This window comes from Balaenoptera borealis (genome assembly GCF_965194805.1).
Source record: "Balaenoptera borealis genome assembly, chromosome: 2".
Lineage (NCBI taxonomy): Eukaryota > Metazoa > Chordata > Mammalia > Artiodactyla > Balaenopteridae > Balaenoptera > Balaenoptera borealis.
Genome location: NC_138867.1, coordinates 27100327 through 27125800, shown reverse-complemented (window position 1 = coordinate 27125800; position 25474 = coordinate 27100327).

Here is a 25474-nt window from a genome sequence, read left to right as displayed (position 1 = left end):
CAAATTTAGAAAATATTTGATCTTTCTACCCTGGCCTTCCTTGACTCCAATTACATGATATTGCCCTACAGATTACTAAGACTTTTCATTATTGTTTTCTGTCTCTTTCTGTGTTTATGATCTATTTTGAATAATTTTAATTGCTTTTCTTCAAGTTTATTAATAATTTATTCTTCAGCATCTATTATGCTGTTAATCATACACAATGGATTATTTATTTATTTGCTTATTTTATTTAATTTATATATAACAGCTTTATTAAGTTATAATTGATATATAATACAAAGAACTGCATATTTTTAATGTGTAAAATTAGATGATTTTGGACATGCAAACACCAATTATACCATCACCACAATCTAGGTAATTGACATAACAAACTCCTCCCAGAATTTCCATCTTTCCCTTACTAGTTGTTTTTGATTTGGGGTTTTTTGGTGTGTGTTTGTGGGTTAAGAACACTTTATATGAGATCTATCTACCTTCTTAACAAACTTTGAAGTACACAATACCACTTTGTACAGCAGGTCTATAGAACGTATTCATTTAGTATAACTGAAATTTCATAGGCACTGAATAACAACTCCACATTTCCCCCCACCCCCCAGCCCCTAACAATCACTGTTGTATTATCTGCTTCTATGAGTTTGACTATTTTATGTAATTCAAGTAAGTAGAATCATGCAGTATTTGTCCTTCTGTGACTGACATTTCACTTAGTATGATGTCCTCCAGGTTCATCTGTGTTGTCACAAATGGCAGGATTTCCATCTTTTTTAAAGGCTGCATGATATTTCCATTATATGTACATATCACATTTTATTTATATATTCTTCTGTTAATGAATACTTGGATTGTTAAAGTTATAGTAATTAAAGCATTATGATACTGGCATAAAGACAGACATGTAGACCAGTGAAAAGAATATAGAGTCCAGAAACAAACCCATGCTTTTATGATCAACTGATCTTTGTGCCACAGACTCACAATGGGGAAAAGATAGTTTCTTCAGCAAATGGAATTGAAAAAACTGGGTACCTACATGCAAAAAAATTGGACTTAACCCCACATAAAAATAAATGCAAAATGAATTGAAGACTTAAATAGAAGACCTGAAACTGTAAAACTCCTGGAAGAAAACATAGGGGAGAATTTTCTTGACATTGGTATAGGCAATGGTTTTTGGATATGACACCAAAAATACAGGCATCAAAAGCAAATATAGCAAAAAAAAAAAAAAAAAAAAAACAAATATAGCAAGTGAGACTATGTCAAACAAAAAAGAATTTTAGATAGTGAATTTGGATCTTTTTTTATTTTTATCTTCTTTTTATCTTTATATTCTTTATCTTCCTTTTCCTTCTTCATTACCTTTATATATTTCTTTACAATCTTGATTTTACTTTTAATACCTGTTTTATTGTATTTGCCTTCTTTTCCACCTTCTCTATCATTTGGGGGTTTCTTTCCAGTCTACTGGTTATTTTTCACATTTTCCTATGTCTTAACATGTCTAGTAACTTATTGTTGTTAAATGTCTCTGAATCTTTTCAATTTCCTTTAATAAATGTTTGTTTATTCTGGTTGGCTGTTGACTTACTTTCAGTTGTGTGTGATCACTATCAGGCTTATTTTAGCGTTTTGTTAAGATTTCCTAAAATAGCACTTACTCTGAGTAATTTATTTCCCTTACTTAGACATGACCCTTCTGGAGTTTCTAGTAAATGTTACATTTGATCACTGAAGACTGTCTGATCTGGGGTGGCCAGAAATAATTCCCAGCCCTTTGTGACCCCTGGCAACAATTCAGCTCTTAGATGGTCACTCTATTGAATCACCTTGTGGAGTTTGACCCTATACATGAATAACTTAATATTCAATAAAGATTCAAGGGAATACGAGCTTTTGAAGCTCTTTTCTTGACTGTTTTCTTCTCTTCAGAACCCTGTCTCACCACCTCCAGCTATATCCATGAACTCTGATCTGTGTCTCCTCAACTTAGGAAGACTGGCACACTTTACTGATCTTCTTTACTGCCCTATGGCTCAGAATGTGCCTCCTGGCATGAAGCCTGGACAGTCCAAGGGTTTACCTAATTTTTCCTTCTCTCAGCATCCCCGCCCTGTGCTATTTCTGCTGTCTGAAAAAAGTTAAGTATATTTTGTTCAGTTTTCTAGATGTTTAAGACAAGAGGCCAAATTCAGTTCCTCTTATTCCATCATTGCCAAAATGGGAAGGAGAAAAGTTAAACAAATATGTTTAGTCTACTCTCATAATTTAGTAATTTTAGTCTTTTTAAGTTTCAAAATATAAAACCCATGAATATAATAAATGGTCATGATACATTTCAGAAAATAAATTAATGCTATATGTTCTTGAGATCAAATAACCCATTTTAAAATTAGGATATCTATGAATCTGAATATTTCATCTAGTAGATAAATACAAACATACTGATGTAAACATATGCTTGTGAAATTCACACTTTATTCTGTTATTCTAGGTATACAAGTCAACCTCAGGCTATTTAGAAATATATTCAGTGAGATGCAGCCAAAGTTTTGATTTCTTCCATCAGATAGTTTTAGAGAATTATGTTCATCAATTGGCAATTTTCTTATTGTATAGACACAATCCAATTATAACAAAAATGCAGCAAAATTAAAATGTGTTTCCTTAAAAGATTCACTTGAGAATTTGATGATTTTAAAATTTTAATCTGTCAAATAAGAGATAGAACGTAATACCCTTTAGAAAACTCTTGTGCCTATAAAATAATTAACTGTGAGATTTAAAACAATATTGACCACATAAAATTAATTTGCACATTAACACACAAGTATAATTATTTTTATCTTGTTCTAAGAGAGCACATTTTCAAATATCTAAACTGTACTCTAGCCACTGAATAATAAAGACAGGTTAATTTAGATAGGTTAATTTTTCTTCATTAATACATGATTGTGATAATTAAAGACCTGTTACTGAAGCTGTTTTAGATATCTGTCAATTTGGGGAGAAAATGCTAAAACATCACATATGAGTGATATTTGTATTATATAAAATGAAGCTATCTTTTTTAAAGAACTGTCAAATGTTTAAAGAGGAATATTTTGGTACGAATTTAAGTTAATATGTAATTCTGATATCCATTTGACAATTAAGAAAAACACACTTTTAGCACTTATTCTATTAAATGGTCTAATCATTTTTATTGTATTAGAAACACAAAATAGTGCAGGACTTTTACTGCCTTTTCCTCCTCACTCCAGACTTTTATAGAGAGATTTATCATTCCCCCTCATACTTTGTCTTTCACTGAATCATGTCGTCTTACCCCTTTCACACTCTCCCACTCTTCTAAGAAGTAGACCCTACTGCTGAATCAAGCTTGAGCCTTATTGTAAAGATCTGTTATTTCAATTAGGAAGTGTGCTATTACAAACAATAACCTTCAACTCTTCTGGTCTGAATAATAGATTTTTTAAAAATTAACATAGTTGTCGGTCCATTGGCAGATAGATGTTAGGGTTGATTGACTCAACACTTCTGCCTACTATCTGCCTACTATCACCCTTTTACTTTTTCTCCACATTGATGAAAAATGTCTACAGCATTTTCAAGTATATAGAGACAAGCAATGCCCTTTTCTTTCTTGGATCTCTTCTGAGGAGATGGGAAACTTTTCCCAAAAGCAGGCAGAAACTCTTGCTATCTGTATCAGGACTTGGTTGCAAGTCCATTGCTGATTCAGTTTTTGTCATTAGGGACTGAATTATGGTTGTTGGATCCAATCAATTACTGGAGGTGAATTGGGTACTATGAAAACTTCCGTGGCTATCACTCTGCCCATCATTAAGTGAAGGGGCATGGGAAATGAAAATGTATAGAGGCCCAAAGTTTAGGAGGATTAAAATCATATACAGAAAGAATACGATCCAGGGGTGGTAGGGGTCGTGGGGGTACAGGGGAGAGAGAAAGAGAGAGAATGTGTGTGTGTGTGTGCGTGTGTGAGAGAGAGAGAGAGAAAGACAGGGAGAGAGAGAATGGGTAAGGGGGAGAGGGAGACAGAATAGGAATTGTATTTTGGCTGAGTTGATTGTTGATTGGATTATTTTTGGAATTTGGAAGAGGAGAAGAATATTATTGGGCAGCTATGGTATAGGAGAGCAGGAAAAAAGTATAGAAAGAATATTGTAAGAAGTTTGACTATGGTTTGTATTTGGCTGTTGTTTATACTTGGAATAAATTTTGCTTTGGTTCTCTAGAGAAACTTTTAAAAATTACATTAAAATTTTGTTGAGATGTTATTTTGTTGAGTTGAATCACAAAAAAATATGCTTTCAATTTGATTGTCATTCAAAATTGCTTTTTTTGAAATAGTAATTATTAGTAAAGTAAATGAACAAATAATTGATAAGGTATCACATCTGCAAAAGTTTTATACCTCAAATTAAAAGCAAGTCTTTAAATTATTAATTTTGTTAAAATGTATACTCCTGAGTTTGTCAATTAAAATGATATAAAAGAAAGTCTATAAAGCAGATTTAGGAAATATGACATTTTACTACTGGATGTGTCATTAACGTCTATGACTTCAAATAAGAAAATTAAATTATCTTATATGCCTAGAAGTGAAATTTCTTGGTCAGAGAGTAGGCATGTGTTGAATTTTATTGGAGACTGTCAAACAGTTTTTCCAAATGATTAAACAAATTTACATTTTCATCAGCACTGTAAGACTTCCAGTTGCTCCAAATTCTTACCAACATTTGGTATCACCAACTTTTTAGATTTTAGACATCCTGGTGCTCTATAATATTACCTCATTGTGTTTTTCATTGCATTTCTCAGATTTAATGGTGTGAAAAAGCATTTAACATACTCATAGACCATTGGAGTATCTTCTTTTATAACATGCTTATTCAGATATTTAATATTTTGTCTTCTTCTTACTGATTTTGCCTATGTAAAAATTGCAACGATATTGTTCTAAGATTGTTCCTAGAAGCTTTGCAGTTTGACCCTTACACTTCAGTCTCAGATCCATTACACATTTTTATACATTGTCTGAAGCAGGTATAAAGGTTCATGTTTTTCTGTACATTTATTCAGGTTTTTTTCCAGCACCATTTGTGCAAAACGTTCCATACCCAATGTTGAACATATGATTAAAAGTTACTAAACTTGTTTAAAAAAATACAGGTTAAGGTGGTGCATGATTTAGAACAACAGAAGTTGAGATGAGCCAAATTTTGGAATTAGCTAAGCTTTAAAACAGCTATGCTAATAAGTACTTTCAAACACTTCAAGGGAAATATAATTGTGATAAATTATGTGATGAATAATAGGTGAAAGGATAAATTTAAGAACTTAAAATTATAATATGGGAAACGAAATCTTCCTAGAATGGTCTTAATAGCAGATTGATGACAGCAAAAAATAGTTTCAGTAAAGTTGAAGGCAGATCAACAGATATTTTTCAATGTGAAGAATACTGAGTAAGGAATATTTTTTTTAAAAAAAAAGGAACAGAGAGTCAGTGAGGTATAATATCAGACAAAAGGACAATAGGGTAGGACATGTTTTTGAAGAAATAATGACCTCCATTTACTAAATTTAATAATGTACAAAAATATCCAGAGCCATGAATCTCAGCCAACTCAAAATAGCATAAATACAAACAAAAGCAAGGGGGATCATAGTCATATGCTAAAAGGCTGAGAAAATAGAGAATGCTGAATGCAGCCAGAGGAAAGAAAATTTTTAATCAGGGAAAGAGTGCTAGACATGATATCCAAAGTCTCATCATAAACAACAGAGGCTGGAGGCCAGAAGACAATGTATTAACATCTGTAAAGCAATGAGCACCAATTTTACAAACTCTGTCAACCCAGAATTCCATATCCAGTGAAAATTTATCCAAAAATGAAGGGAAAATAGGGACATGTTTAAATACATTTTTAAATGACATAATTAAACTCCATGGTAGGGAGAATTATGACGCCACACCTTAACTGGGGATTTTGAAATTTTACCTTACAGGAAAAAAGGGATTTTTGCTGATTTTAAAATCAGGAGATTATTTTGAATTATATGGGTGCTCCCATGAAAATCATATGAGCTTTTAAAAGGCAGAAGAGGAAGGCAGAGGGGAAGTCAGAGAGAGTCAAACAAGACAAGGATTCAACCCATGTCTGCTGCTTTAAAGATGGAGAGGGTCACGTGAAAGGACCATAGAGAGAGAGCTCTCTAGTACCTGAAAATGAAGGAGGGTATCAGTCTTTTTTTTTTTTTAAATATGGAACGCTTCACGAATTTGCGTGTCATCCTTGCGCAGGGGCCATGCTAATCTTCTCTGTATCGTTCCAATTTTAGCATATGTGCTGCCGAAGCGAGCACAGGGTATCAGTCTTAAGGAACTGGATTCTGCATGAATTTGGAAGTAGATTCTTGCCTTGAGCCTCCAGAGAAAAGCACAGCCTGGCTGACCCCTGGGTATTGGCCTTGTTAGACTGTAGCAGAGAATCTAGGCATAGACTTCTGACTTCCAGAAGTGTGAGATAATAAATGAATGTTGTTTGAAGCAACGAAGTTTGTGGCATTTTGGTTTGGCAGCAGTAGAAAAGCAGTATTATCCCAAACAGAGCTGCATTACAAAGAGTACTAAAAGTAGTTTTTCAAGCTGAGATCATACCTGATCTGAACCCAGATTGACTGAAAGTAATAGAGACTTAGAAATGGTAAATATGTGGGAAAATATCTAGCACTATTTTTTAAGCTTTAATTTATTTAAATGACAACTTACAGTTTAAATCAAAATTATAAATTGTACGTGGGTCTTATAAAGAATACGTATGTAAAATATGACATAAATTGTATTAAGAATGGAGTAGAATATGTTATTATACCACTGCAATAGGACTTCAATCTCTTTTTATTTCTTTGTTATTATACTTTGCACGATTATATCCCCTTTTCTAGTTAATTTAAACATATTTTATTTTCTATTTATCTTTAGTTTTCAGCAGTTTTACAATGATGTTCCTTGGTTTGGCTTTATTTGTCTTTAAGAAAGTTTGAATTAGTAGAATTTATTGAAGGCAAATATGGATGTTTTCATCAGTTTTGGAAAACTGCCATCTGTTACCTTAAGATATTGCATAGCCTCATTTTCTCTCTTCCCTTTCTCTGAGATTCCAATTGTATACGATTATTGGAAATATTCTCCTTTTCCACATTTTTTGTATACGATATTCATTATGTTTTCTACTCTTTTTTACTCTTCATGTTTCAATCTGGATCTTTTCATTTCATCTGTATCCAAGATTATCAAATTCTTTATTTTTCAACAGTGTTGACTCCAACCATTAAATGTTTAATCTATGTTTTTTCAGCTTATAAATTTATATATTATCTAGGTTTTATATTTTCTTTTAATTTTGTAAGCATGATCCTTTAAAGTCAGTATCTGGTATCCTTAACTGGAGACCCAGAGATTTTTTTTTTTTTTTTGTAATAGTTTTTATTTCTATTTTCTTGGCTTTTAATCATTTTCCTTGTCTACTCTTATTTCTGTGTGCATTTCTCATTTTACCTGACAAATTGTTCTGATAATTTGTGGCTTTTCATAACATTTTACTCCAGAAAGGATTCACTTGTTGTAACAGGTAGCTAGGCTAATGGTACAGTCACTTTCACATTACCATAAACAAATCAAGGATTTAGATCCCTGGAAGTGGGGATTGAGTTCCTGACGCCAAATTTTACTCTTAGCCTGGGTATTCGCCAGGTACCGTCCCCTTCGTTGGGCCCTGAACTTCAGTATTTGTCCTGTGGGTGAGTGTACTGGAAACTTTGCTCACCTTCTCAGCCTCTCAGCCATGCCACTGGAATGAGAAGATGTCCATTGTGTCCAGCAGCTCCATTCTGTACTCACCTCCATGCATTAGTCTCCTATAGTCTGGGGGAACTTTCTCATGGTTTTGATTAAATATCCTTTTTATATTTATGTCCAAGTCTTCTGGTTTTCAGCAAAAGAGTTGACACAAGTCCACCTACCGATTCCATCATTTCTGGAATGACCAATTGACTTTTACATATGCTTATACTTGGCGAAACGTTATGATGGGCAAAATGTTGCTCCTAAAAATTTGAAACACACACACACACACACACACACACACCCCTAAATACTTCTAGTAACTCTGGGGACAGTATATCACATGGTTAGGAAGAACATAGAAATAAAATTATTCCTTGCAATTAATAATTTGATTTAGAATATTGCAAAAATAATGACTTGTGTAAACAGGATTTGACCATTAATTTTCACATAATCAACCCACTGACATTACCAATATTTTTGTGATTCTGTATGTGGATGAATGAGTAAGATGGCATGTAGAATTAAATCACTGTTCAGTGAATTTTATTGTGCAATCAATAACCATTGTAAACCATCTTAATCTTTAACTTACTTTTTCTTCAGTAAGATTACACCATTATGTATAAACAAATTTAGTGTCCATTATATAAAAATAACTTAAAATATTGTCACACTTGTCATCTCAGAAGTCTAATTTCCCCTTATTGTAATCTCATATCCTATACCTATGACTTGAGAATTCATTGTGTTAGTTTCATAGCACAGGCAAATATGCAAGTTCCGGGATACTACAGGTCCCTGAAAGCCCCTATGGGAAAAGTCCAGAGCAAAGAGGCCATCATCTGTTCTAAAATTATATGTGCTTTGTGCAATGGACTGCAGAATTAAGACAGTTTGCAAAATGCTTGTATATAATTTTCTCTTAAGTGGCAAGAAAAATAAGAAAGAAAAAAGAATTTTGACCAAAAGAGAAGTGAAATTTTAAATTTGTCCTAGGAAAATTTATAGTGGGTTGTAGTTTATACAGAACAAACATAGTTACTACTAATTTTACACTATTAATTCATAATGGATTACCAAGGGAAGGGTAAAAATAAATAAATAAATAGATCTTGTCTTTTATGTTTCTAATACTGTTTTATTTCAGAACCTAGTTTCCAATTTTCATGTAGTCAAATGAATCATTGTTTTCATTTCTGGCTTTATCCTTTTACCACTGAAGATTATAAAAATATTCCTATATTTTAAGGCCAAATAGTTATACAGTAGACTTTATTATTTATGTACTGATATATTAATTTTTTAGACCACTCTAAATGTGAAATGAAATGTTTTTTAACTAAACAAATTCCATAATTCTGTAATTCAACAGTAATACATATGGAGAAGCCACAAAATCTGTTTCCAACAGTACTAAAAATTCATTTACACCTGGCAGTGAGAGTACTAATGAAGTATAAATATTTTCTTCATTTTAGAGGTATTCTTATTGGTTAACTGCAGAACACCTTGTATCTTTTGTAGAAAGACTGTTTTTTCTAACAGTGCTTGGAATGAATTCAGTAAGAATGGACCAGTTCTTGTATAAGGGACACATAACTGTTTACATTAATATGTGCCATTTTGTTATGAGACTACTATAGTCATGAGGATGTAAACTATGCAAAGCAGAATAACTTATTATCATATAAGAAAACAGAAGTATTCCCAGGAATTTGTAATTCATAGAACTGAAAAATAATCTTATAAAAATGTTAATGGCAAGCTAGATTAATATTGTTTCTGTGCAGCTAACATCTACATTAAAAATATCTATTGATGCCAGCATCATTGTAGTGATTAATTTTGTGTAAGTGTCCATGTGGTGTGTATTTACTGCAGCCTCTGTTAGGGACCTGTGTTTGCACATATCTGACTGTGAGCACAATGATAGCAAATCATCTCTACACATTCAGTGCAAACAAGATGCCAAGAAAAGAACTCTTGCATATGCAGTTCCACTCAGATTCAAAGGATTTAAATCTATTTACTTTTTCAGCTGTGATCTAAATGATAAATTCTAAGCAAATCTCTCAACTGTGATTTAACTGAATGATGAAAACTTTTCTTGGGAGGAATCCATGATTTATAGAGCTTAGTATCAAATAAGATTTCTTGGAAGCTTGAGAATTAATCATTTTTGGTAATGTCTTTTTGGTTTGTTTGTTTGCTTTAAAACTATGTACTTCTATTCTCCCACCCCAGGCAAATTTGCCTTGATACTCATCACTCACTACTGTGTACAGGCGCCTCCTGGCTTAAGCACCTTTCACAGCATTGGCCATAGAAAGGGTAAACATTCAATGATATTGACTGAATGTGATTGTGGAAAAGCTTATTGAAGTTAATATAGTGGGGGGAAAAGCATAAATTATATTCTCTTTTTCTGATCACTGGAGTATATCATTTTATGCTACTTTCTATTCTGAGGGACAATTTTTCTATAGTGGAATAAGCCTTCATACTTTTTTAAGCCTGAAGGGAAGGATATATGTCCTAGGACATAAGACTGCTTCTATTTCTAGCTTAGAAGTGGTAGATTTAATAGATGTTTTCCTTTTACATGGTTTCGTATTTTCAGCAGATGTCACCTTTAACATGGAGTAAACAACAAATCATACATGAACTTTGGGTAGCCAGAGTAGGTGGCTTATTAAATGTTATGAATTGTGGGATGTCAGGAGAGCTCCATGATTGAAAGATTTCTTCTCTCAGGCTTACACTTTTTATTAGGCTTGTGCTTTTAAAGAAAATACTACACCTAAAGCCTGTTTAGAAATTATTTACTCTAATGCTGCCACTACAGATTAAGAAATTGTACAGATTAAGAAAGCTTAAAGAGAGTAAGTATAGAAGCCAGTAGAATCAGAGCTAGCTAAGTCATCCAGTTCGTGCTCAGGCTTCTTCCACCAATTTTTGACAACTTCTTAGGTTTGGTTTAGGCCAGTTGATCAATTTCTTTGTATGCTTTTCCATTAGTTTAAAAAATTTCAACTACCATTTCAATTTACAACCAAATATCATTGACAGTTTTAGGGCATCGCAATAGTATTATAACTGATGCCTTATGATACAGTTTAGCAGATAGTTTTCCAGAATACGACCTCCTGAGAGCAAGCGCTTTAGGAGATCAGCTTCATATTGACAAGTACGGCTAATACGGAATGATATCTCTGGGTCATGAAGAGGTCTTACCTTGAAAATTCAAGCCAGATAGTGGACCATATTACAAGAGAAAGCGGGGGCCTCAGCCAGTGTTAGGGAAAGATACAAATTATGAAATAAAAGGAAAGACCACCGAGGCTAGCCTTACAAAATAGAATCAACATGGTCAGTGTTTTCAGAGGCTGTCAGCAATGCTATTTTATGCAAACTCTTATAATAAAATAGAATATGTTAAAGCCAAAGTCATTCAACAAATACTCTGCTTTGTTATAAAGTAATACAAATATTATAGAGAAAAATATGCCATATTTACAAAGCAGAGAAAAAAATGGCATAGTTAAATTCTGAAAGAAAGAGACATAACATTTTAAAGAACTGGTACTTTCTGCCTTAGGTAAAGAGTATGGGGAAGAATAGTGCCAGGATATGAGGACTGAGAGATCTGCAGGAGCAAGATCAAAAGCGAACCTATGTACTAGGTTAAGATATTTGTTTTTATTGTTTTTTTTTTTTTCTGAGGACACTGAGAAGTCATTACTGTGTTTTAAATAGGAACTCATATTTATATCATGGAAAGTTCACTCTAGCTGTAGTTGTAGAATGCATAAGACAGCGGCCAAGAAAGGGTCAGGAAAACCAGATAGGAGTCTCTGTACCAAGGTGATCCTATGTTGGTCTGAAGAAAATATGACAGTTGAAAAAATATTAAAGTAGTAGGACCTTCAAGATGAAGGAGTAAGATGTGGAGAACACCTTCCTCCCCACAAATACATCAAAAATACATCTACATGTGGAACAACTCCTATAGAACATCTACTGAATGCTGGCAGAAGACCTCAGACTTCCCAAAAGGCAAGAAACTCCCCACATACCTGGCCGTGTGGCTGACAGGGTCTTGGTACTCTGGCCGTGTGTCAGGCCTGAGCCTCTGAGGTGGGAGAGCCGAGTTCAGAACATTGGACCACCAGAGACCTCCTGGCCCCACATAATATCAATCAGCGAGAGCTCTCCCAGACATCTCCGCCTCAATGCTAAGACCCAGCTCGACTCAACGACCAGCAAACTACAGTGCTGGACACCCATGCCAAACAACTAGCAAGACGGGAACACAACCCCACCCCTTAGGAGAGATGCTGCCTACAATCATAATAAGTTCACAGACACTCCAAAACACACAACTGGGCGTGGTCCTACCCACCAGAAACACAAGATCCAACCTCATCCACCAGAACACAGGCACCAGTCCCCTACCAGGAAGCCTACACAACATACCGAACCAACCTTACACACTGGGGGCAGACACCAAAAACAACGGGAACTATGAACCTGCAGCCTGCGAAAGGGAGACCCCAAACACAGGAAGTTAAGCGAAATGAGAAAACAGAGAAATATGCAGCAGATAAAGGAGCAAGGTAAAAACACACCAGACCAAACAAATGAAGAGGAAATAGGCAGTCTACCTGAAAAAGAATTCAGAGTAATGATAGTAAAGATGATCCAAAATCTCGGAAATAGAATGGAGAAAATACAAGAAACGTTTAACAAGGACCTAGAAGAACTAAAGAGCAAACAAACAATGATGAACAACACAATAAACGAAATTAAAAATTCTCTAGAAGGGATCAATAGCAGAATAACTGAGGCAGAAAAATGGATAAGTGACATGGAATATAAAATAATGGGAATAACTACCACAGAGCAGAATAAAGAAAAAAAGAATGAAAAGAATTGAGGACAGTTTCAGAGACCTCTGGGACAACATTAAATGCATGAACATTCAAATTTTAGAGGTCCCAGAAGAAGAAGACAAAAAGAAAGGGAATGAGAAAATATTTGAAGAGATTATAGTTGAAAACTTCACTAACATGGGAAAGGAAATAGTCAATCAAGTCCAGGAAGCGCAGAGAGTCCCATACAGGATAAATCCAAGGAGAAACAAGCCAAGACACATATTAATCAAACTATCAAAAATTTAACACAAAGGAAAAATATTAAAAGCAACAAGGGAAAAGGAACAAATAACATACAAGGGAATCCCCATAAGGTTAACAGCTGATTTTTCAGCAGAAACTCTGCAAGCCAGAAGAGAGTGGCAGCACATATTTAAAGTGATGAAAGGGAAAACCCTACAACCAAGATTACTCTATCCAGCAAGGATCTCATTCAGATTCGATGGAGAAATTAAAACCTTTACAGACAAGCAAAAGCTAAGAGAATTCAGCACCACCAAACCAGCTTTACAACAAATGCTAAAGGAACTTCTCTAGGCAGGAAACACAAGAGAAGGAAAAGACCTATAATAACAAACCTAGAACAATTAAGAAAATAGTAATAGGAACATACATATTGATAATTACCTTAAACGTAAATGGATTAAATGCTCCAACCAAAAGACATAGACTGGCTGAATGGATACAAAAACAAGACCTGTATATACGCTGTCTACAAGAGACGCACTTCAGACCTAGGGACAGGTACAGACTGAAAGTGAGGGGGTGGAAAAAGATATTCCATGCAAATGGAAATCAAAAGAAAGCTGGAGTAGCAATTCTCATATCAGACAAAATAGACGTTAAAATTAAGACTATTACAAGAGACAAAGAGAGACACTACATAATGATCAAGGGATCAATCCAAGAAAAAGATATAACAATTGTAAATCTTTATGCACCCAACATAGGAGCACCTTAATACATAAGGCAACTGCTAACAGCCATAAAAGGAGAAATCGACAATAACACAATCATAGTAGGGAACTTTAACACCCCACTTTCACCAATGGGCAGATCAAAATGAAGATGAATAAGGAAACACAAGGTTTAAATAATACATTAAACAAGATGGACTTAATTGGTATTTATAGGACGTTCCATCCAAAAACAGTAGAATACACTTTCTTCTTAAGTGCTCATGGAACATTCTCCAGGATAGATCATATCTTGGGTCACAAAAAAGCCTTGGTAAATTTAAGGAAATTGAAATGGTATTAAGTATCTTTTCCGACCACAATGCTATGAGACTAGATATCAATTATAGGAAAAAAAAAACTGTAAAAAATACAAACACATGGAGGCTAAACAATATGCTACTAAATAACCAAGAGATCACTGAAGAAATCAAAGAGAAATCAAAAATACCTAGAAACAAATGGCAATGAAAACACGATGGCCCAAAACCTATGGGATGCAGCAAAAGCAGTTCTAGAGGGAAGTTTATAGCAATACAGTCCTCCCAAGAAACAAGAAACATCTCAAGTAAACAACCTAACCTTACACCTAAAGCAATTAGAGAAAAAAGAACAAAAAACACCCCAGAGTTAACAGAAGGAAAGAAATCATAAAGATCAGATCAAAAATAAATGAAAAAGAAATGAAGGAAATGATAGCAAAGATCAATAAAATTAAAAGCTGGTTCTTTGAGAAGATAAACAAAACTGACTAACCATTAGCCAGACTCATTAAGAAAAAAAAGGGAGAAAACGAAATTCAATAGAATTGGATATGAAGAAAGAGAAGTAACAACTGACACTGCAGAAATACAAAGGATCAAGAGAGATTACTAGAAGCAACTATATGCCAATAAAATGGACAACCTGGAAGAAATGGGCAAATTGTAGAAAACACAACTTTCTAAGACTGAACCAGGAAAAAGTAGAAAATATGAACAGACCAATCACAAGCACTGAAATTGAGACTGTGATTAAAAATCTTCCAACAAACAAAAGCCCAGGACCAGACGGCTTCACAGATGAATTCTGTCAAACATTTAGAGAAGAGCTAACACCTAACTTTCGCAAACTCTTCCAAAATATAACAGAGGGAGGAACACTCCCAAACTCATTCTACGAGGCCACCATCATGCTGATACCAAAACCAGACAAAGATGTCACAGAGCAAGAAAACTACAGGCCAATATGACTGATGAACATAGATGCAAAAATCCTCAACAAATACTAGCAAACAGAATCCAACAGCACATTAAAAGGATCATACACCATGATCAAGTGGGGTTTATCCAATGAATGCAAAGATTCTTCAATATACGCAAATCAATCAATGTGATACACCATATTAACAAACTGAAGAATAAAAACCATATGATCATCTCAATAGATGCAGAAAAAGCTTTTGACAAAATTCCACACCCATTTAAGATAAAAACCCTCCAGAAAGTAGGCATAGAGTGAACTTACCTCAACATAATAAAGGCCATATATTACAAACCCACAGCCAATATCGTTCTCAATGGTGAAAAACTGAAACCTTTTCCACTAAGATCAGGAACAAGACAAGGTTGCCCACTCTCACCACTATTATTCAACATAGTTTTGGAAGTTTTAGCCACAGCAACAGAGAAGAAAAAGAAATAAAAGGAATCCAAATCGGAAAAGAAGAAGTAAAGCTTTCACTGTTTGCAGATGACATGATACTATACATAGAGAATCCTAAAGATGCTACCAGAAAACTCCTAGAGCTAATCAATGAATTTGGTAAAGTAGAAGGATACAAAATTAATGCACAGAAATCTCTTGCATTCCTATACACTAATGATGAAAAATCTGAAAGAGAAATTAAGGAAACACTCCCATTTACCATTGCCACAAAAAGAATAAAATACCTAGGGATAAACCTACCTTAGGAGGCGAAAGACCTGTATGCAGAAAATTGTAAGACACTGATGAAAGAAAGTAAAGATGATACAAACAGATGGAGAGATATTCTATGTTCTTGGACTGGAAGAATCAATATTGTGAAAATGACTATACTACCCAAAGCAATCTACAGACTCAGTGCAATCCCTATCAAACTACCAATGGCATTTTTTACAGAACTAGAACAAAAAATTTCACAATTTGTTTGGAAACACAAAAGATCCTGAATAGCCAAAGCAATCTTTAGAAAGAAAAACAGAGCTGGAGGAATCAGGCTCCTTGACTTCAGGCTATACTTACTACAAAGCTACAGTTATCGAAACAATATGGTACTGGTACAAAAACAGAAATATAGATCAATGGAACAGGATGGAAAGCCCAGACATAAACCTATGCACGTATGGTCACCTTATCTTTGATAAAGGAGGCAAGAATATACAATGGAGAAATACAGCCCTCAATAAGTGGTGCTGGGAAAACTGGACAGCTACATGTAAAAGAATGAAATTAGAACACTCCCTAACACCATACACAAAAATAAACTCAAAATGGATTAAAGGCCTAAATGTAAGGCCAGACTCTGTAAAACTCTTAGAGGAAAACATAGGCAGAACACTCCATGATATAAATCACAGCAAGATCCTTTTTGACCCACCTCCTAGAGAAATGGAAATAAAAACAAAAATAAACAAATGGGACCTATTGAAACTTAAAACGTTTTGCACAGCAAAGGAAACCATAAACAATACGGAAAGACAGCCCTCAGAATGGGAGAAAATATTTGCAAATGAAGCAACTGACAAAGGATTAATCTCCAAAATTTACAAGCAGCTCATGCAGCTCAGTATCAGAAAAACAAACCACCCAGTCTAAAACTGGGCAGAAGACCTAAATAGACATTTCTTCAAAGAAGATATACAGATTGCCAACAAACACATGAAAGGATGCTCAACCTCACTAATCATTAGAGAAATGCAAAACAAAACTACAATGTGGTATCACCTCACACCAGTCAGAATGGCCATCATCAAAAATCTACAAACAATAAATGCTGGAGAGGGTGTGGAGAAAAGGGAACCCTCTTGCACTGTTGGTGGGAATGTAAATTGATACAGCCACTATGGAGAACAGTATGGAGGTTCCTTAAAAAACTAAAAATAGAACTACCATATGACCCAGCAATCCCACTACTGGGCATATACCCAGAGAAAACCATAATTCAAAAAGAGTCATGTACCACAATGTTCATTGCAGCTCTATTTACAATAGCCAGGACATGGAAGCAACCTAAGTGTCCATCAACAGATGAATGGATAAAGAAGATGTGGCACATATATACAATGGAATATTACTCAGCCATAAAAAGAAACGAAATTGAGTTATTTGTACTGAGGTGGATGGACCTAGAATCTGTCATACAGAGTCAGGTAAGTCAGAAAGAGAAAAACAAATGCCGTATGCTAACACATATATATGGAATCTTAAAAAAAAAAAGATTCTGAAGAACCTAGGGGCAGGATGGGAATAAAGACGCAGAGATAGAGAAGGGACTTGAGGACTGGGGGAGGTGGAACAGTAAGCTGAGACTAAATGAGAGAGTAGCATGGACATATATACACTACCAAATGTAAAATAGGTAGCTAGTGGGAAGCAGCTACATAGCACAGGGAGATCAGCTCATGCTTTGTGACCACCGAGAGGAGTGTGATAGGGAGGGTGGGTTGGAGACACAAGAGGGAGGGAATGTGGGGATATATGTGTACGTATAGCTGATTCACTTTGTTATACAGTAGCAACTAACACAACAATGTAAAGCAATTATACTCCAATAAAGATGTTAAAATAAATAAATAAATATATAGCAAATAAGTGGTTAAAAAAGAAATATTAAAGTAGAAAAATGCATAGGATTCCATGTTTAACTGGGTACAGAGAATGAGTGAGAGAGAGTGGAATCTTAAATGATTTCCATGTTCTCGTATTTCTGGCTTGAATGAAAGAAAGTGGAACTATTCACTGAATAGAGGAACAAGGTGCAGGGTTTGATTGGAGGTGAGATAATGGATTCTGTTTGACACATGTTTGTTTGTAACCATCTTTAGACCATGCAAATAGAGATGATAGGATAACACCGAATATTGTTCTGGAGTTCTGTGTCCTCTTATGCTTGGGATTCATTAGGTTCGGGCTTGCAATATAAAACTATGTATATTAGTTTTCTATGCTGAATAACAAATCACTAAAAATTTAGCAGCTTCAAAAATGTCCACTTATTATCTCACAGTTCCATAGGTCAGACGACTGTGCAGGGCTCAAATAGTTCTCTATCAGTGTTTCTATCAAGTCTTTATCAAAGCCAACATCAAGATATTGGCCAAGGATACAATCACATCTGAGTCTCAGGGATCTCCTTTAATATCACTGGTTGTTGTATAATTTAGTTTCTAAGGTTGTAGGACTCTGGTACCCATTATCTACCCAGCTGTCAATTAGGGTTGCTCTCACTTCTAAGGTGTCATCCTCCATTTCCTTCTATATGGCCCTCTCTACACCAGGACAGTTTCTTTCCTCAAGGCCAGCAGGAGAATCTCTTCCTTTTGATGAACTCAATGTCAGCTGATAAGAGAACTTAAATATATCTTCAAAATCCCTTTGGCTATATAACATAATCAGGGGAGTGATATCCCATTGTTCCACAGGTCCAGCCCACACTCAAGGGGAAGGAATTATATGGGGTATATACACCAAGAGGCAGGAATTCTGGGGGCCAGTTTTGATTCTGCCTACAGCAATATGAGTGTGGGCAAGTTCCCTAAGGGGCAGAAAGCAGAGTCAGATGGATGGGCATAGAGAAGAAGCCTTAGAACATAGCACTCAAGGAAACTTGATAGGAAAAATAATCTGCAAAAGAGATTGTGTACTGAGAGTACAATATGACAAAGGCAGATGTATGATTAGAACCTCTAGCCCTACATTCTTAAGGCTGTTAATTAATTACTGTTATTGCCATGACTTTGTGCCTCATTTTACTGAACATTTCTTAGAATATCCATGGTCCTGTCACTAAATCACAACCAATGTATGATGTTGTTACAAAATATTACTTTGACTGGTTATAATTTAGAATTCAAAAGAGTATTGCCATTCCAACTAATAGCTTCAGTCTCTTCAGACCAGGAAAAGCCTGGGTTTTTTGACAGTTTATGTCCAAGGCATTCCATAAGGTGAAGGTATTTGACTGCCTGCTGAAAGTATATGCAGTAACTTGAGCAATGCACAAAAACTGAAAGGTATAGAAACTGTATTGATCCCTATCACCTGTGGATCAGTTCCCACGGGTGATATATATTATTCTCTTATGTTGTATGACCTTCTATATTGTATGTTTGTGAATATATTTAATCTCTATTATTAGACAAAGATCCTAGAGAGCACGTTTCACTTCTTATTCACGTTTTGGGTCTATACTCCACACAATGCCATAAAAATATTAAGTACTTATATACTGGCTGAAAAAAACAAATGAAGGGGAAAATTGTTTTACTTGATAATAATACTCCTAATATATTCCTTGTATTAGATATTTTCTTTTGTAAATTAACATCATATTTATTTAATTTTCGATAAAATAACATGGATATAAAAAGTGAACTATTTTTATAGAATGTTGCCACTGACAATAGAAGGACTCATAAAGTATAAGAGGAATTCTGAGGATATTTAACAGAATTGGTCTTTAAGAAAAGATTGACCTGAAAAAGTGTTCATATAAGCCAATGTCTGCTCAGTGCCACTTCACCTGGGAAACAAAAGGTCCATTTAAACTGACAGAAATTGATGCAATGACCCAAATTAGTAAAAAAAAAGGCCAACTTTAAATCATGTTGAAAAAAGATTTTTCTTAAATTTAAAAAGGGCATTTGAGAAGTGAACAAAAAGAAATTTAAGCAATGGAAACACAAATACAATTAAACGTACATCTGAAGTATCACAAGAAGCCAGAAACAAAAACTCCATTATGTGTCTCCAGAAAATACAAAGTATTAGACACAATGAAATAGAACTATACTGGTAAATGTTTTGTGGAAGATCTATATCTCAAATTCACAGAACCTAAATATCATATTTTTAACTGAATAACAATTATTTTAAAAGACTGTAAAGGCTAAGCAAAATAAAATAAGGTGTATTTACTGTTTAAAGAGTCCTAAAAAGTTAACTGAATTCACTCAAGTGTCATGTTAGAAAAATGTATTATTAAAGATTATGATGAACTATTATTAATTTTTAAATTATATGATTTTCTAAATAATAATGTAACCAGTAAAAATGATGAGTATTACACCTTCTGCTTCATATATATTTGCCTTACATATATTCATATATATGGAGAATACAAACGTATTAAATATAACTAGGTTATGGCTCAAATAGCACATTGAACTGCTTCTGAAATTATTAGTCAATTTTATCCTGGGTAAGATCTCTGAATCTTGTGAGTCTGATTTGAATGTTCTGCAACTTCCAATATCAGTATCAAAGAACATATAAAATTATAAATTACCTCATGTGACTACTGCCTTTGATTTATCTATTTATTTTGTTTAGCACCAGAATTATTTATTTATACATATTTTGAATTTTATTTATTTTTTTATACAGCAGGTTCTTATTAGTTATCCATTTTATGCATATTAGTGTATATATGTCAATCCCAATCTCCCAATTCATCACACCACCACCACCAACCCCCCGCCACTTTCCCCCCTTGGTGTCTATACGTTTGTTCTCTACATCTGTGTCTCTATTTCTGCACTGCAAACCAGTTCATCTGTACCATTTTTCTAGGTTCCACATATGTGTGTTAATATACGATATTTGTTTTTCTTTTTCTGACTTACTTCACTCTGTATGACAGTCTCTAGATTCATCCACGTCTCTACAAATGACCCAATTTTGTTCGTTTTTATGGTTAATATTCCACTGTATATATGTACCACATCTTCTTTGCATTCGTCTGTCAATGGGCATGTACGTTGCTTCCATGACCTGGCTATTGTAAATAGTGCTGCAATGAATATTGGGGTGCATGTGTCTTTTTGAATTATGGTTTTCTCTGGGTATATGCCCAGTAGTGGGATTGCTGGGTCATATGGTTATTCGATTTTTAGTTTTTTAAGGAACCTCCATATTGTTCTCCATAGTGACTGTATCAATTTACATTCCCACCAACAGTGCAAGAGGTTCCCTTTTCTCCACACCCTCTCCAGCATTTGTTGTTTGTAGATTTTCTGATGATGCCCATTCTAACTGGTGTGAGGTGATACCTCATTGTAGTTTTGATTTGCATTTCTCTAATAATTTGTGATGTTGAGCAGCTTTTCATGGTCTTCTTGGTCATCTGTATGTCTTCTTTGGAGCAATGTCTATTTAGGTTTTCTGCCCATTTTTGGATTGGGTTGTTTGTTTTTTTAATATTGAGTTGCATGAGCTGTTTATATATTTTGGAGATTAATCCTTTGTCCATTGATTCATTTGCAAATATTTTGTCCCATTCTGAGGGTTGTCTTTTCATCTTGTTTGTAGTTTCCTTTGCTTTGGAAAAGCTTTTAAGTTTCATTAGGTCCCAGTTGTTTATTTTTGTTTTTATTTCCATTACTCTAGGAGGTGGATCAAAAAAGATCTTGCTGTGATTTATGTCAAAGAGTGTTCTTCCTATGTTTTCCTCTAAGAATTTTATAGTGTCCGGCTTTACATTTAGGTCTCTAATTCATTTTGAGTATACTTTTGTGTATGGTGTTAGGGATTGTTCTAATTTCATTCTTATACATGTAGCTATCCAGTTTTCCCAGCACCACTTATTGAAGAGACTATTTTCTCCATCGTATATCCTTGCTTCCTTTGTCATAGATTAGTTGACCATCGGTGTGTGGGTTTATCTCTGGGCTTTCTATCCTGTTCCATTGACCTATATTTCTCTTTCTGTTCCAGTACCATATTGTCTTGATTGCTGCAGGTTGTAGTATAGTCTGAAGTCAGGGAGTCTGATTCCTCCAGCTCTGTTTTTCTTTCTCAAGATTGCTTTGGCTCTTCAGGGTCTTTTGTGTCTCCATACAAATTTTAAGATTTTTGTTCTAGTTCTGTAAAATATGCCATTGGTAATTTGATAGGGATTGCACTGAATCTGTAGATTGCTTTGGGTAGTATAGTCATTTTCACAATATTTATTCTTCCAATCCAAGAACATGGTATGTCTCTCCATCTGTTTGTATCATCTTAATATCTTTCATCAGTGTCTTATAGTTTTCTGCATACAGGTCTTTTGTCTCCCTAGGTAGGTTTATTCCTAGGTATTTTATTTGTTTTGTTTCAGTGGTAAATGGGAGTGTATCCTTAATTTCTCTCAGATTTTTCATTGTTAGTGTATAGGAATGCAAGAAATTTCTATGCATTAATTTTGTATCCTGCAACTTTACCAAATTCATTGATTAGATCTAGTAGTTTTCTGGTGGCATCTTTAGGCTTCTCTATGTATAGTATCATGTCATCTGCAAACAGTGACAGTTTTACTTCTTCTTTTCCAATTTGTATTTCTTTTTCTTCTCTGATTGCCATGGCTAGGACTTCCACAACTATGTTGAATAATAGTGGTGAGAGTGGACAGCCTTGTCTTGTTCCTGATCTTAGAGGAACTGCTTTCAGTTTTTCACCGTTGAGAATGATGTTTGCTGTGGGTTTGTCATATATGGCCTTTATTATGTCGAGGTAGGTTCCCTCTATGGCCACTTTCTGCAGAGTGTTTATCATAAATATGTGTTGAATTTTGTCAAATCTTCCTCTGCATCTATTGAGATGATCATATGGTTTTATTCTTCAGTTTGTTAATATGGTATATCACATTGATTGATTTGCATATATTGAAGAATCCTTGCATCCCTGGGATAAATCCCACTTGATCATGGTGTATGATCCTTTTAATGTGTTGTTGGATTCTGTTTGCTCGTATTGTTGAGGATTTTTGCATCTATATTCATCAGTGATATTGGTCTGTAATTTTCTTTTTTTATGGTATCTTTGTCTGGTTTTGGTATTGGGATGATGGTGGCCTCATAGAATGAGTTTGGGAGTGTTCCTTGCTCTGCAATTTTTTGGAAGAGTTTGAGAAGGATGGGTGTTAGCTCTTCTCTAAATGTTTGATAGAATTCACCTGTGAAGCCATCTGGTCCTGCACTTCTGTTTGTTGTAAGAGTTTTAATCACAGTTTCAATTTCATTACTTGTGATTGGTCTGTTCATATTTTCTATTTCTTCCTGGTTCAGTCTTGGAAGGTTATACCTTTCTAAGAATTTGTCTATTTCTTCCAGGTTGTCCATTTTATTGGCATAGTGTTGCTTGTAGTAGTCTCTTAGGATGCTTTGTATTTCTGCAGTGTCTGTTGTTACTTCTCCTTTTACATTTCTAATTTTATTGATTTGAGTCCTCTCCCTCCTTTTCTTGATGAGTCTGGCTAATGGTTTATCAATTTTGTTTATCTTCTCAGAGAACCAGCTTTTAGTTTTATTGATCTTTGCTATTTTCTCTGTTTCTATTTCATTTATTTCCGCTCTGATCTTTATGATTTCTTTCCTTCTTCTAACTTTGGGGTTTTTTTGTTCTTCTTTCTCTACTTCCTTTAGGCGTAAGGTTAGATTGTTTATTTGAGATTTTTTTTATTTCTTGAGGTAGGCTTGTATAGCTATAAACTTCCCTCTTAGAACTGCTTTTGCTGCATCCCATAAGGTTTTGGATTGTCGTGTTTTCATTGTCATTTGTCTCTAGGTATTTTTTGATTTCCTCTCTGATTTCTTCAGTGATCTCTTGGTTATTTAGTAACGTATTGTTTAGCCTCCACGTGTTTGTGTTTTTTTACGTTTTATTCCCTGTAATTGATTTCTAATATCATAGTGTTGTGGTCCAAAAAGATGCTTGATATGATATCATTTTCTTAAATTTACTGAGGCTTGATTTGTGACCCAAGATGTGATCTTTCCTGGAGAATGTTCCATGCACAGTTGAGAAGAAAGTGTAATCTGCTGTTTTTGGATGGAATGTCCTATAAATATCAATTAAATCTATCTTGTCTATTGTGTCACTTAAAGCTTGTGTTTCCTTATTAATTTTCTGTTTGGGTTATCTGTCCATTGATGTAAGTGAGGTGTTAAAGTCCCCCACTATTATTGTGTTAAGGTCGATTTCCTCTTTTATAGCTGTTAGCAGTTGCCTTATGTATTAAGGTGCTCCTATGTTGGGTGCATATATATTTATAATTATTATATCTTCTTCTTGGATTGATCCCTTGATCATTATGTAGTGTCTTTCCTTGTCTCACAACATTTTTTATTTTAAAATCTATTTTATCTGATATGAGTATTGCTACTCCAGCTTTCTTTTGATTTCCATCTTCATGAAATATCTTTTTCCATCCCCTCACTTTCAGCCTGTATGTGTCCCTGGGTCTGAAGTGGATCTGTTGTAGATAGCATATATGTGGGTCTTGTATTTGTATCCATTCAGCGAGCCTGTGTCTTTTGGTTGGAGCATTTAATCCATTCACGTTTAAGGTAATTATTGATACGTGTGTTCCTATGACCATTTTCTTAATTGTTTTGGGTTTGTTTTTGTAGGTCCTTTTCTTCTCTTGTATTTCCCACTTAGCGAAGTTCGTTTAGCATTTGTTGTAGAGCTGGTTTGGTTGTGCTGAATTCTCTTCGCTTTTGCTTGTATGTAAAGCTTTTGATTTCTCCATCGAATCTGGATGAGATCCTTGCCTGGTAGAGTAATCTGGGTTGTAGGTTCTTCCCTTTCATCACTTTAAATATGTCATGCCACTCCCTTCTGGTTTGTAGAGTTTCTGCCTCAAAATCATCTGTTAACCTTATGGGAATTCCCTTGTATGTTTTTTGTCATTTTTCCCTTGCTGCTTTCAATAATTTTTCTTTGTCTTTAATTTTTGCCAATTTGATTACTATGTGTCTCAACGTGTTTCTCCTTGGGTTTATTCTGTACGGGACTCTCTGTGCTCCCTGGACTTGGGTGGCTATTTCCTTTCCCATGTTAGGGAAGTTTTTGAATATAATCTCTTCAAATATTTTCTTGGGTCCTTTCTCTCTCTCTCTTTTCCTTCTGGGACCCCTATAATGTGAATGTTGTTGCCTTTAATGTTGTCCCAGAGGTCTCTTAGGCTGTGTTCATTTCTTTTCATTCTTTTTTCTTTATTCTGTTCCACAGCAGTGAATTCCACCATTCTGTCTTCCAGGTCACTTATCCGTTCTTCTGCCTTAGTTATTCTACTACTGATTCCTTCTAGTGTAGTTTTCATTTCAGTTATTGTATTGTTCATCTCTGTTTGTTTGTTCTTTAATTCTTATAGGTCTTTGTTAAACATTTCTTGCATCTTCTCGATCTTTGCCTCCTTTTTTTTTCCAAGGTCCTGTATCATCTTCACTATCATTATTCTGAATTCTTTTTCTGGAAGGTTACCTATCTCCACTTCATTTAGTTGTTTTTCTGGGGTTTTATCTTGTTCCTTCATCTGGTACATAGTCCTCTGCCTTTTCATCTTGTCTATTTTTCTGTGAATGTGAGTTTTGTTCCACAGGCTGCAGGATTGTAGTTCTTCTTGCTTCTACTGTCTGCCCTCTGGTGGATGAGGCTATCTAAGAGGTTTGTGCAAGTTTCCTGATGGGAGGGAC